Source organism: Amphiprion ocellaris, chromosome 23 (assembly GCF_022539595.1).
Source record: "Amphiprion ocellaris isolate individual 3 ecotype Okinawa chromosome 23, ASM2253959v1, whole genome shotgun sequence".
Lineage (NCBI taxonomy): Eukaryota > Metazoa > Chordata > Actinopteri > Pomacentridae > Amphiprion > Amphiprion ocellaris.
Window position 1 is genome coordinate 19,264,115 of NC_072788.1, and position 12,113 is coordinate 19,276,227.

The 12,113-nt window shown below is 39.0% G+C and overlaps 1 protein-coding gene across 1 annotated transcript in view; it reads right to left on the bottom strand.

The window, feature by feature from the left end:
- Positions 1 to 12,113, bottom strand: part of adam19a (ADAM metallopeptidase domain 19a) — a 265,930-nt gene that overhangs the window by 155,581 nt on the left and 98,236 nt on the right. The window lies entirely within an intron of this gene.

Genomic DNA, 12,113 nt, shown 5'->3' on the forward strand with positions numbered 1-12,113 from the left:
CTCTGTGCTACGGAGCTGTCTCACAACTTTTACTTCATCTTCTGACATCCTCAATGCACACTCAGGGAAACATCCACCGTTACACAGTACCTAAGAAACAGTGTCTCTCAGGATCCAACCACATTCAATTAGCTTCATTAGCATCAATAATTAGGAAATGAATGAAGAAACGGATGCCAGCCTCAGATCACAGCTGGATCCATATCTGTTTGTCTACAGGGCCAAATGAGGGACAGAGTATTCTGGGTCGTGCTTCCTCCACTAACTCCTCTATCATCATAATCAACTCAGTATCTATCTCCTTTGTTGATTTCTGCTCCGCATTCAGCTAAATCCAGTGCCACTGGTTGATTAGGAAACTCCATCATTTCTCATCCACTGGATTCACAACTTCTTCACCATTAGATCTCAGACTGTAAAGATGAGCACACTAACATCAACGATGATTAAAAAAACACTGTGGCACATCATCTACACAAATGACAGTATCAGTCCATCACCACAAAACTACAAGTACTCTGATAACACTGCTATACAGCCACTACTTATCATTACAGCATATTAACACTCAATTTCTCATTTCACACAACTGCAACTAAATGTAGACTAAACATAAAGACATTCAGACATTAGTCCAAATTCATTCTAGAATGAAGCACACCTCTGTCTCTGAACAGTCAGTTAACCCGTACGTGCATATCAACTCCAGGAAAATTATTCTACATGCTGAATGTATCTTCCAAAACTTACACATCTGTATACGGAGCCATGCTATTTTACTGAAGTAGGTTTTCTTTTGCTTAGTCTCTCTTATCATATCCTTTCTGCTCTGTGTGAACAGAGCTCCTCAAAAATATTTTCTTGTATTGTACAGGATCTGTTTAGTGCAAACAGTAAATTTTTGGCAAATGTAGAATGAAATAACCAATGAAATATCACAATTTTTTATTTTTTTTGTTGCATTTTTCTTCCTGTCGGTACCCTACATCACATATGATACATTCACAGACAGTTGGGAAGCTGAAAAACTGACAAATCTTTCTGGTTTTACAGCTTCTTGCTGTGATAAATGGTGTCATTCCCTTTAAAGATAAATGAAAAAAATACATCAAGGCTCCATGTAATATGCAAAACCAGAGTTCAGTCTGTTGCCTGCCACCTTCTGTTGTTGCTTTATAAAAGCATATTCATCCCATGCCGTTGTACTGTTCCCCATTTTTAAACAGTAATAACCGTCTCCAAATAAACAGACTCACCAAGAGTACATGTACTTCCTCCAAAATCACAAGCCTCCAAACTCACCATCTGTCACCGCATGCCTTGTGCAAATAATAGCAAATAACAGTGATCACTCCTTGAATCCAATCTTTTGCTGCTGATAAAGGACTTTAAGATTTAAAATAGCTTGCTTTGGCAGACGTTTTACACCCTCTGCATGCTTGCATTGATGCAAAAATCCAGAGTCATTTGTTTTCATGTACATAGTTTTCGGTAGGGTAATGAATGGTTTATGTTCCTTTTTGACATAGGTAACATTCCTCATTTGTTTTAGGTGTCTTGTGGACACAGTACAAGTTTCAATGGTCCATGTGTCAAGAAAACATCTGGATAGTGACCCAGAGGCTCCTGTGTTCAAAACACCACCCAATATAAAAGTTTTTTTTTCCAACAAATTGATATACCATTCCATTCCTAACTGTGCCAGACTCTAAGTTCTGATTTATCTTTTAAATGTTCAAATATTTCAGTAGGCTTTGCTAGTGACACTAGAGCAAAAATTATAGCTGAAGTAAGCAGCTTCATGCTTTCTACAATATAAAATCTTCCATTTATGCCATTTGATAGTGATATTCTGTTGACTATTTGCTGAGATATTACAAAATAAACCAAAGTGACTGCTAAGTGCTGAGAATATAAAGGAGAGGGTGGTGGGTAACAGAATTAAAGCAGCAGTTTTTCCTGACGCCACCATTAAAGAAATTTTAATGATCAGCAGACCTTTTTCACAGCAGACATTATGATTCATACCAGTAAGGAAAACACACCTGTGATAATAATGGCAACATTCCACTCAGAGAAGGTCATGTGTTTATGCATGCTGGTTCACTGCCGAGTCTTACGAGAACACTTATCGGAAATGGGGCATCATTAATACACCCACTGTGTCTTCCCTGTTGCGACAAGTCAGGGATGCCTGCTTTGAAAAATCTAGGGGCCAATAACACCAAAGCAGCAAAATAACTGCCAAGTTAATCTCACATTATAAGATAACAGTTGTCCAAAGCAAGTACTTATGATGGCACAACAGGAAAGTGTCCAGGGTTCATTTTATGACAAGCACAAGCATGTTTCAGTGATTTCAATAGAGATTTTAAATAACAGAGAAACTTATAATGGAGGTAAGATCTAAGGTTAATCACAATCATTAGGATTCATCCTCTGGACACCACAAACATCAAATCAAACAAGTCTACTTATATAGCATGTTTAAACAACCTGAGTTGACCAAAGTGTTGCTCATGTTAACAGTCAGGCAGCGACAAAAATAGGTACAGTGAATAAAATAGTACAAAACACAAAAACAAGGCAAAATTGGATAACAAGCCATAAGTCAAAATTCTAATGAATGAATAATAATAACAAAAATAAGAAGAATGAATGTAAAACACAAAAAAATATATACTATTAAGAGCTAACAAATGTCATTGAAAGTGTACGTCTTGAGATGTTTTTCTTTAAAATGTCAGTGCAGGAGGAACTTTGTATTACCACAAAAAAGGCTGATCCAAAGCTTTGGAGCAGCTACAAATAGGATCAACTGAACCTTAATCAAGGAAAAATTTAAATCAAATGGGCCCTAAGATGAACCTTTGGGGTATCCCACACGTGATGAAGGGAGAAGAGCAACTCCCAGTTTTGATTGACAAAGGACCTGTCCGCAAAGTAGGAGGCAAACCACTCCAGCAGTGTCCTAGATGCAAGTTTTTAAAGAATGCGTGGACCGACTGTACCAAATGCTGCACTAAAAACTGAGATAATTAGGGCTGATTCTGCAGGGAGCCATGAAGCCTGACTGGATAAGTCAAAAGGTGTGCATTTAGTTACATCAACCTACAAATTTCAATAACTGTAAAAAGAGCAGCATCTTGCTCTGAACCATGACCCATCGACAAACTTGCTTCTAGGGTTGCATGCACTGAAGAACAATCCAGACCTCCGGTGCTTTCCAAAAGTTCAAGGAAAGTGAAGTGAGTATGCCTTCAGAAGCAGTGCCACAAATAGTTTTTATATATTAATTAACTGCATACAAAGTGGTATAAACAGTAAAAAAAATAAAATAAAAAAATGCTGCTCCAAGCATCTTGGAGAACCTGTCAGACATTTTCTGTGGACCTCTACTGTCTATTCATGTAAAACCAGACTGACTCTATGATGTTTAGATCAGGGCTCTGTTGGGGTTAGACCATCTGTAGCTGTTCATGTGGGTAAAAGTAGTTTTTAATGACAGTGACTGGATGTGTAGACTCCACAGATGTTACTGAGTGATGTTAAGAATTTAAACATTCTTGGTGCCTAATACTGTAGCGCAGTGTGTTCAATTGGTACTTTTCAGAATATATTAAGAATTCATATAAAGAGAAAATAGATATCAGTGTTCTGTTTTCTTTTGTATCTGATATGATATTCATGCTTCATTTATCATCTGACCAACACTGGCTATAATATACAAAATTTAGATAAATGTATTAATAACCTGACAGCGTGGCTTTAATTGTGAGAAACACTTGATTTTTCTTCTGTATAAACAAATCTCAAACTCATTTAAATTGCTATTTGCAAGTACCTCTGCAAGGAAAACAGTCTGAGGCCCAAGAATTTAATGCACCATCTTTGGAAATTGCAGCAAGGAAAACTCCTCAATTACTCCTATTTTCTTTTTTAGGACAGTATATTTTATTGATACAGAGAAGAGCAAGTGGTGACAAGAGGTTTAAAAGCTGTCATCAATTCAACTTACCTTCTATAGTTCAGAAGTTTACGGGGAAAAAACAAGCCCGAATCAGCCTGAACATTGAGAATATAGGCTAATTTCTCATTCACTGAGCGGATAACAGTGCTGCAGAAAAGAACTCTTTTAGACAGATAAACAGTCTTTTTGATATAATATGAGGATCGCAAAGAGGATGCTTATATTTGAGCCTCATGGATTGAGTGATGAATGTTATGGTTGAGTAACGGCAGTTCTGCAAAATATTACAGATCCCCCCAAAAATTTGTAAAAATCACCCTCACAACAAAACAGGTTAAAGAGTTTGTAAGCTTTGACTCCACTTTTACACTGAAAGAAAAAATCTATGTCTATATAAAAAAAGACTGTGCAAAAAAAAGTTAGCAATGAAATTACACACATTCCAGGCAAATGCGGTGTTTGACTTGAATGAAATTATCTATGTCGCATTCTGCTTTCCCACAGGCACAGTTTGCTTTATAGAAGACTGCAGCTGACAAGAGTCTGAGGCACCATAAACTCTTTACAAGCACCGTGAAATCATTACACTTGTCTCAACTGTGAAAATCCTTTGCTAAAAAATGAGATGAAGAATGCCACTGTGCCTCTGTCGATCTGAAGTGGCATTGCATGCTTGTGAGGCCTACAACAGGACCAAAGAGGCAGTTTGGAAACTGTTTTGTGTTACAGCATGATAGGAGCTTGAAGCTGGGGCAGTGGATTTGATACCATTGCAAGATTGTGGCCATCAGTGAACCCGCTGAACTGGCCCTCCCACATTGTGCCACATTGTGCCAGTCTCCAGCGTCTGCTGTTTTATCACGTTATTTTTGCTCTCTTGTTTCTGACTTCTAAGTTACAGGCAACAGATTATGGATATCATTTATCAGCTCTGCTAATGCAGTTTTGTGTGAACTATTAATAAGCATGCTGATTTCCATGCTAAGAAACAAATGTACCCAATTCCTCATGTGCTTGAGAATGTGAGTACAGTTAGAGCCAATCTTATTCATCAACACAAATGGGGATCTCCACTGTTTTTACACATCAGCTAGTTTGTAGGTCTTAGGGGACTAGTCATGCATGTGAATAAGTATATAGTATATAGACTTTTGGGTCACTAGAGAAATGTCTGATAAATATCCTCATGTATCTCATGTCCATAGTGATTCCAGTATTGGAGAAATATACATTCTAATGGGCTACTGATTTATCTAAACTGGCAGATTGAAAACAATGCCCCCTTGACATGCATTTTACCCTCTATCCAATGTTTCTGCAGCCCAAATTATACATTGGATAACTCAGTATTTTCATTCTGATTCTTTCTCTTTCAACGTGAAAAGACATCATGTTGTTCAAGGTGAAATTTAGTTCACCATCAACTTGCTCTCTAACTCCAGGAATTGCAGTGTAGTATTTCAATGCCGACTAATGTCAAAACATTTAGTTTCAGCTGAATCTCATTTAAATTCAGGCTATTAGGCCTTGTAAGGGAATGTGCAATGGTCTGTTTAGTGTCTTTTAATGTAAAAGAGCCTGCTTGTGTAGAAAGCAGCCCAAAATCCCAAGAAAGTACATCCATATTTGATGGTCTATTTACTTTAGACTTATGTATGTCATACAGTATCAATTAAATGTAGGAGATTGTGTTCCACTTATGAAAAGAGGAGTAAAAATGTGGGTGATAACATTTGGGGTGTGAAAGAAAAATGACATTACCATTCTATAACACTTCAACCTTTGTGTTTTAGTTGCTTAAATTTAGTTTAACTGCTTTGTCTAGCCAAAGAGTTGCTCAGGCAGACTGATGTAGAACAGGTGTGATTTATCATTTTTCATCATGCACCCGTGTGCCTATGCATATTTAATAACAACATTTTTGTTCATGTGGCAAGTTCTTAAATGTCGATTTAGAATTTCTTCCGTGCACACTCTGATAAATGGGACCCAGTGTTACAGTGCTGGAAAAAGAAATATAGCCCCAAGGTAAAGCAGGTAAAACCCTATAATGCAATGCAGCTAGAAAAAGTCACTTGTCTTTATTAAAATAGGAGTGTAGAGAAATCATTTACTACATTATGATATAGCCATCAGGTGGGATGAAATGAGAGATGCTTCTCTCCATCCCCCAGGTCTAATCTGTATTCTCCTCTCTATCTCCCATCTCTGAGAAAAGATCCAGACAAAACAACCCACTGTGACTTCCTTCCCAGATCATTAAACTTGTCATTCTAACATCAATTGATAGCTGCTCAACATATGTACTTCTACCTCTCTTACTTCATTTTTAGCTGTTTAGTTGTGCAACTTCCCCAACTCCAGCTGAAAGGCCATAATTGGTCACGGCAGGGGTCACACTGGGTGTTGAGTGGGAAGTTTGAAAACGAGGACAAGGAAAGCACAGGAGAGTAGTAACTGTGTGAGAATTTGCATAAATGAGAAAGAAGTTATGGGAGCATGAACTGCAAAGAAGACAATGAAATGAACAAGAGGAGTCCTTATAGAAGTCAGTCTAAAACCCCTTTCTTTGGATAGAATCAGGGGAGGTTGTGCTGAACTTGTGTTCTAAGTTTCCAAAGCAGATTATTCAACAAGCACACCTACTTTACACCACAATTGTGTTCCACGAAGGACATAGTTCTAACAATAAGACAACAGCAACAAAAAGCAAATTTCAATATCAATACTAAAAAAAAAATCAATAATAAAGTAGTAAAATCTTAATAAGAAATAAAAAGCTTAATGAGCATAAAGATACAACACCACATAAAAGCAAGTCTGTAAAAATAGCTTCAAAGAAGCGATTTAAAAGAAGTCATTAATTCTGCGAGCCTTATCTCCTCAGGCAGGTCATACAAAAGCACCTTTATATTTAAGTCTCGACTTTGGAACAGTCAGATGAGCACCACCAGAGGATCTATGGCTGCAATCTGTCGCTGACATTTCTGCTATGTAGCTTGGCGCAGGACCGTGACGTGCTTTATCAGTAAAATCTTATTAATTCTAAAAGTAACAGCGAGCCAAAGAGAGAACCCAGGATTGTGATGATGTGATGTCATCTTGCAAAAACAGTAAGAAGCCAAGCTGCTGAATTCTGAACTAGTTGGAGGCAAAGGAGTGAGTTACAGAAGGGACCAAGTTCCAGTAGTCAAATTTCAAACCCTCTGTGACAATCTCCCAAGATGCACTGCTCTGTGGCCACCAGGGTCTCTCATGGCTCCTATCCATGCCCACAGATGTCCCCGGTGAAGGCTATGGGGGCCACTTGTTACCCCTGCAAGACAGGATACATGGTCTGAAAACCCCATGATCCTGTGTCACCCACCACCTATGAGACACTCTCCCAGCAGCCTGCTCCAAGGGCTGATGGGCCTGATGTAGGGTGTGTGGGGTCTCATCCGGTGATAACCAGTCCTGACCAGCCACTCAAACTTCCATTCTGGTCACCATGTTTTATTTGCTTTTTTAATTTAATGTTTTTCAACATGAGACTATTCCTTTGACCTTATCTATTTTTATTTATCTGTGCAAGTCAATTTATTCGTGAATGTGCGTTCATCATTGCTGTGTCAACATTAAAAATATGACCCGCGTACCTAGATATATAGTTTATAGTGCTTCAATTCAGTGTTAACCTTTTTCCTGACAGTTTTTATTTTAAAAAATAATAATTAGGAATATTGACTGACAATTATCATGACAAACCTTTCAGCTACATTACTCAACCCTCGTACAGGAAAAATAAATCATCTAAAAATGTATACCCATATCTGAAATATTTGCCTTTTTGGCAAAGTCTTTTCCCCTGTTACAAACAGCTATAAACACTAGACGTGCCTTTAGGCATGCTTGAAGACACATCATACTAAACTGGTTCTGTTTTTGCTATACTTTAAAAGAAGCAACACCTTGGACCAGGAGACCTTAAAAGCTTCCACTTGCTAGATTGTCTCACTGTGTCTTAGCCCCTCTTTCCCACAGCTAAATCAGGGGAGGCAGCATCAATCAATGTTTGTGACTTTCACATATCTGACAAGGACTCACTTTCATTCAGCAAGTGGCCAGGTGTGGTGAGTTTGAACTTCTCTCTACATTCTTTACCACAACTACTTCTGTCACCATCATGTAGAGTTGTAGCAACTCCACAAATGCTTTCCGATATACTCAAACTGGCTCTCCAAGGTCGATCAGCAATTTCTGTGCCTTCATATGTATGCTGACATCTGAAGGCAGGGAAAACAGGAAAAATGCAGCCCTAATAGCGTATTCCAGGCAACATTCCACTGCCTCCCCAGTGTCAAGGCACATCAGATTCGTACTTTTACCTTGCCCCTAAGGTTGGCTGTTAGGAAAATCCATCTGGCAAATGTTATGCTGCCTAGGCGGTCTGAAATACAGACAGTGGAGTAGGTATGGGAAGTCACTGTTAAAGATTCATATACTGAAAAGTAAGTGTTACCAACCATAGGTTTTCTTTGAATTACAGTGTGTGCACGGTTTTCTTCAATACCATACTGTACAATATCTTTAGCTATACCCGCTCATCAGTTAGAAGGTCATGCTCACAATCAGACCTAGGGCCCATTTAAACTTGCTAATTAACTTAATATGAATGTCTTTGGATTGTGTGAGGAAGCGGGAGCACCTGGAGAAAAAAACCCAGGGAGACAGACAAAAGTTAGAACATGCAAACTCCACATAGAAAGGTATTCAACCTTCTTTCTATGAGGTGACAACTCACCTTAAAACTCAAATGACCTTGCCTTGTGGAAAAACATCTCAATTTCCTTTTTCCATTTCACAGCCTCTCTTAATATCTTCCAGCTAACATCATAGGGCCAGTTCTTCAAAATGATTGGTTCGGGGGCTCTGCTAACTGAGTTTGTTGTGGGGTATCAGCAAATTTACTGATCAAACATCTTGCAAATCCTTACACTCCCTCAGCAACATCTGTCGATATTTCACAGCAGCCCCTGGTGTTTGTGCTCTTAGTGATTTAGGCTGTGACTGTTGATATCCAGAGGTTACAGTTGTACAGCTATAATCTTCATCCTGCACCCCTGCTGGCTTAAAGAGCAAATAAATGCACAACATAAAGCTGCATCCACTACATGCAAACTGTGGAGTGACAGGTCCAATCACATTTCAGTGTTAGTCTGTGGATTTTGTTAATATTCTACCGCTTAAGAGAGTAAATAAAAATGGGCTGTGAAGAGTTTGGGAAGTCACCGGGTAAGAAGTTGAAAAAATCCTGTTCTAGAGGCTCACTTGATGAAAAAAGACAGTTGGAGAGACACTAACAGGCATTGAAAGAGGAACAGAAGGCAAGACAACAAAGAAACAAGAAAAGACAAATTGATGGTGAGAAACAACAGAAAGAGACAAAAGAAGAAAGCAAAGGGAGCGTACCGGAAAAGAGGAGGACAGTTGTTGGATTTAGTCATGCCACTGATATCTATCTGGGGCTGTGAATCGACATGGAAAAGGACGAAGACAGCAGCATCCATGCATCAGATGGAGCTCCAAGCTTGGGTCCTCTCTGTGCTCTAGTGAAGCAAAGCTAACACATTCTGTGCCAGAGGAGGGCTTATTAGATGGATCAAAGCTTGTCTAATCTACATGCTAAGAATATGATGAGAGGGCCCTGACAATCTTACTTTCCTCCTGAGAGGCAGTGATTATCATACAGGGATACGAACAGTAAACATACAAAGATGTGATGATATATGCGCTCTTCAGATCTTTGATGTGACTGGGTTGCCACAGTGACAATAACCACTCCATTAAGACTCATCTCATGCATTACAATATGCCAGGCAACCCACATTCGGTAACAGTCAGTGTGTGTTCATTTGATGAAAATAAAACTGTACTTAAAGCTGCGATTTTGCATGATGGCTGCTCTCAAATGGCACCACGCGAGACTTTGGATAATTTTTTTCTTATTACAACTTACTTTATATTTTCATAGGCTAGGACATTGTTTTTACTGGTTATGATTGTACTGATCAAAGTAGTACAAAAGACCTGGGAACATGGTGACTGAAGTTGGTAAAGTCTGATAGAGCAGGAAACGCAAGTAGTAGGTTGTCAGACAGGTTTAAAACAGTTCTCCAGATCATTTAAACCTCATCTGGAATATCCAAAATTCTTGCAAAAATGATGCAGATTCTGAACCTCAGTCTGCAAGAAATTCCTCAACTGAATGGTTCTGTCTCTCTGAATCCCTGCCTCCACATACCACTTTTCACTAGTTCAAATAGATGTGGAATTAAGCATTTATTTAAGCATCATAAGCATGAGTTTGCAATTTTCTTATATAACTACCTGACAACTATGACAACTGAAAACAGGAAAATGCCCATGAAAATGCTGACAAGTGAGAAGTAGATCGACAAAATTGTAAAAGTTGTAAGTTAACTGGAAAAATGTTAACTTCTGTATTGCTCCTAGCTTTTAGCCAAATTGATGTATGAAATGGTGTGATCGATATGTCAGCTGCCAACGCAACAGAAAAATGTTTAACAGAAGACAATGTCAGCCTGAAATGAAACAAAATACCAGTCTGGACTGACTCTCAAGTTAACAGTTCACTATTTCTGCCTTATAATCATGTTTTATTGGCTCAAGTAATGATAGTGCAAAGTCTGGCATCACTACGTTATGCCAGAATTTGTCTGACATGACACTATAAAGACTAAAACTTTGCCCTTGGCCTTTGGGCTAATATGGGATCTGATTTTTTTGCCTCTGTGAGTAGGCCTACTAGTCACACTCTACTGGTACAACACCCAGAATAAAAAAGTGGAGCATTACATTAGGTTTCATCATTCTGCAAAGAATAACTACACCTGAAACCAGAACTAAATTTGCTTCACTCCCTATTATATTTTACCAAACCAATGAAGAGAATCAATTCTATCCTGGATCTGACCCCATTCCTCATCACAGTAAAGTTAAGTTGTATTAACCTGATTTATATGTGGACGATATTTGGTCAGTGATGCATCTATTGAGAAAGCAAATGACATAATCACATATCTATAAACACACAAAAAATGCAATGTTAATGCTCATAAAAAACCTTGCAGATGTAGCTTTCCAGTTGCAGTGATGACTGACAGACTGACAAATTGACTGTGAATCATTCACTTCTTTCCTTTTTTGACTTTTTTCTTATCTGTGTGAAACTAGGCCATGAAATTGTTGAAGGAGCCACAGTCTACTCCACTGCAATTTCTCCCGATCAGTCAAGCAGCGGGGAGAAGGGCCAGGAAAGGTGTGAGTGGATGGAGCTTTACACAAGGAGGCAATCACGTCGGAGACCCAAGAGGGCTTTGAGAGTGAGGGTGGATGAGGACGGAGTGAAGCCGAGGCCGATGGAAGAGCTGCGAAAGCTGAGGCAGGGATGGAGGCTGCAGCGGCTGAGGATGAAGCCGATTTGCTGCAGAAGAAAGGGCGCCCTGAATAACCACTTCCTCCGGTACTGTGTGAGATAAATGACATGAAGAGCCTCTATAATTAATCTATGTCAAATGTGCGTCAAAGCTGCTAAAATTAAACAAGTCTTGTTCTGAGAGGCAGAGGAGAGCAGCGTGGGGAGGTGGAGGTGGGGGGCGCATACAGCGAGGTACTTATTACTGTTCCCTTCAATCCCCCACTGAGCCAAAGTGGGGTGTTGACAGCTTCCAATGATCTGTCAGGCTGCAAAGGCAACGGGAGGAAGGTATCGGTATTTCAACAGAATACCTATCACTTTTACTTTGGGTCTTTGAATTGAATAAAGGCCTTGCAGTGCAGCACAGCCAAAATTGCAGCAACAGTTGTATGAACCAATGCTTTTTCCATCCCTAAATCACAGTCCTTTACAAGTAGAGGTTGGTCAAGTTGTGCCAGAATTCTATCTCCTTCTACAACCAAAGCCAGTGTCAAATTTGTGAGGAAATAATCTATTCATTTATCAGACTGATTTTTGAGCCCTGTGGCTGTAACATTAGCATGCATACATTACCAGTCAAAAGTTTGGACACAACTTCTAATTTAATAGTTTTTCTGTATTTTCATGACTATTTACATTTTAGATTCTCACTGACAGTATCAA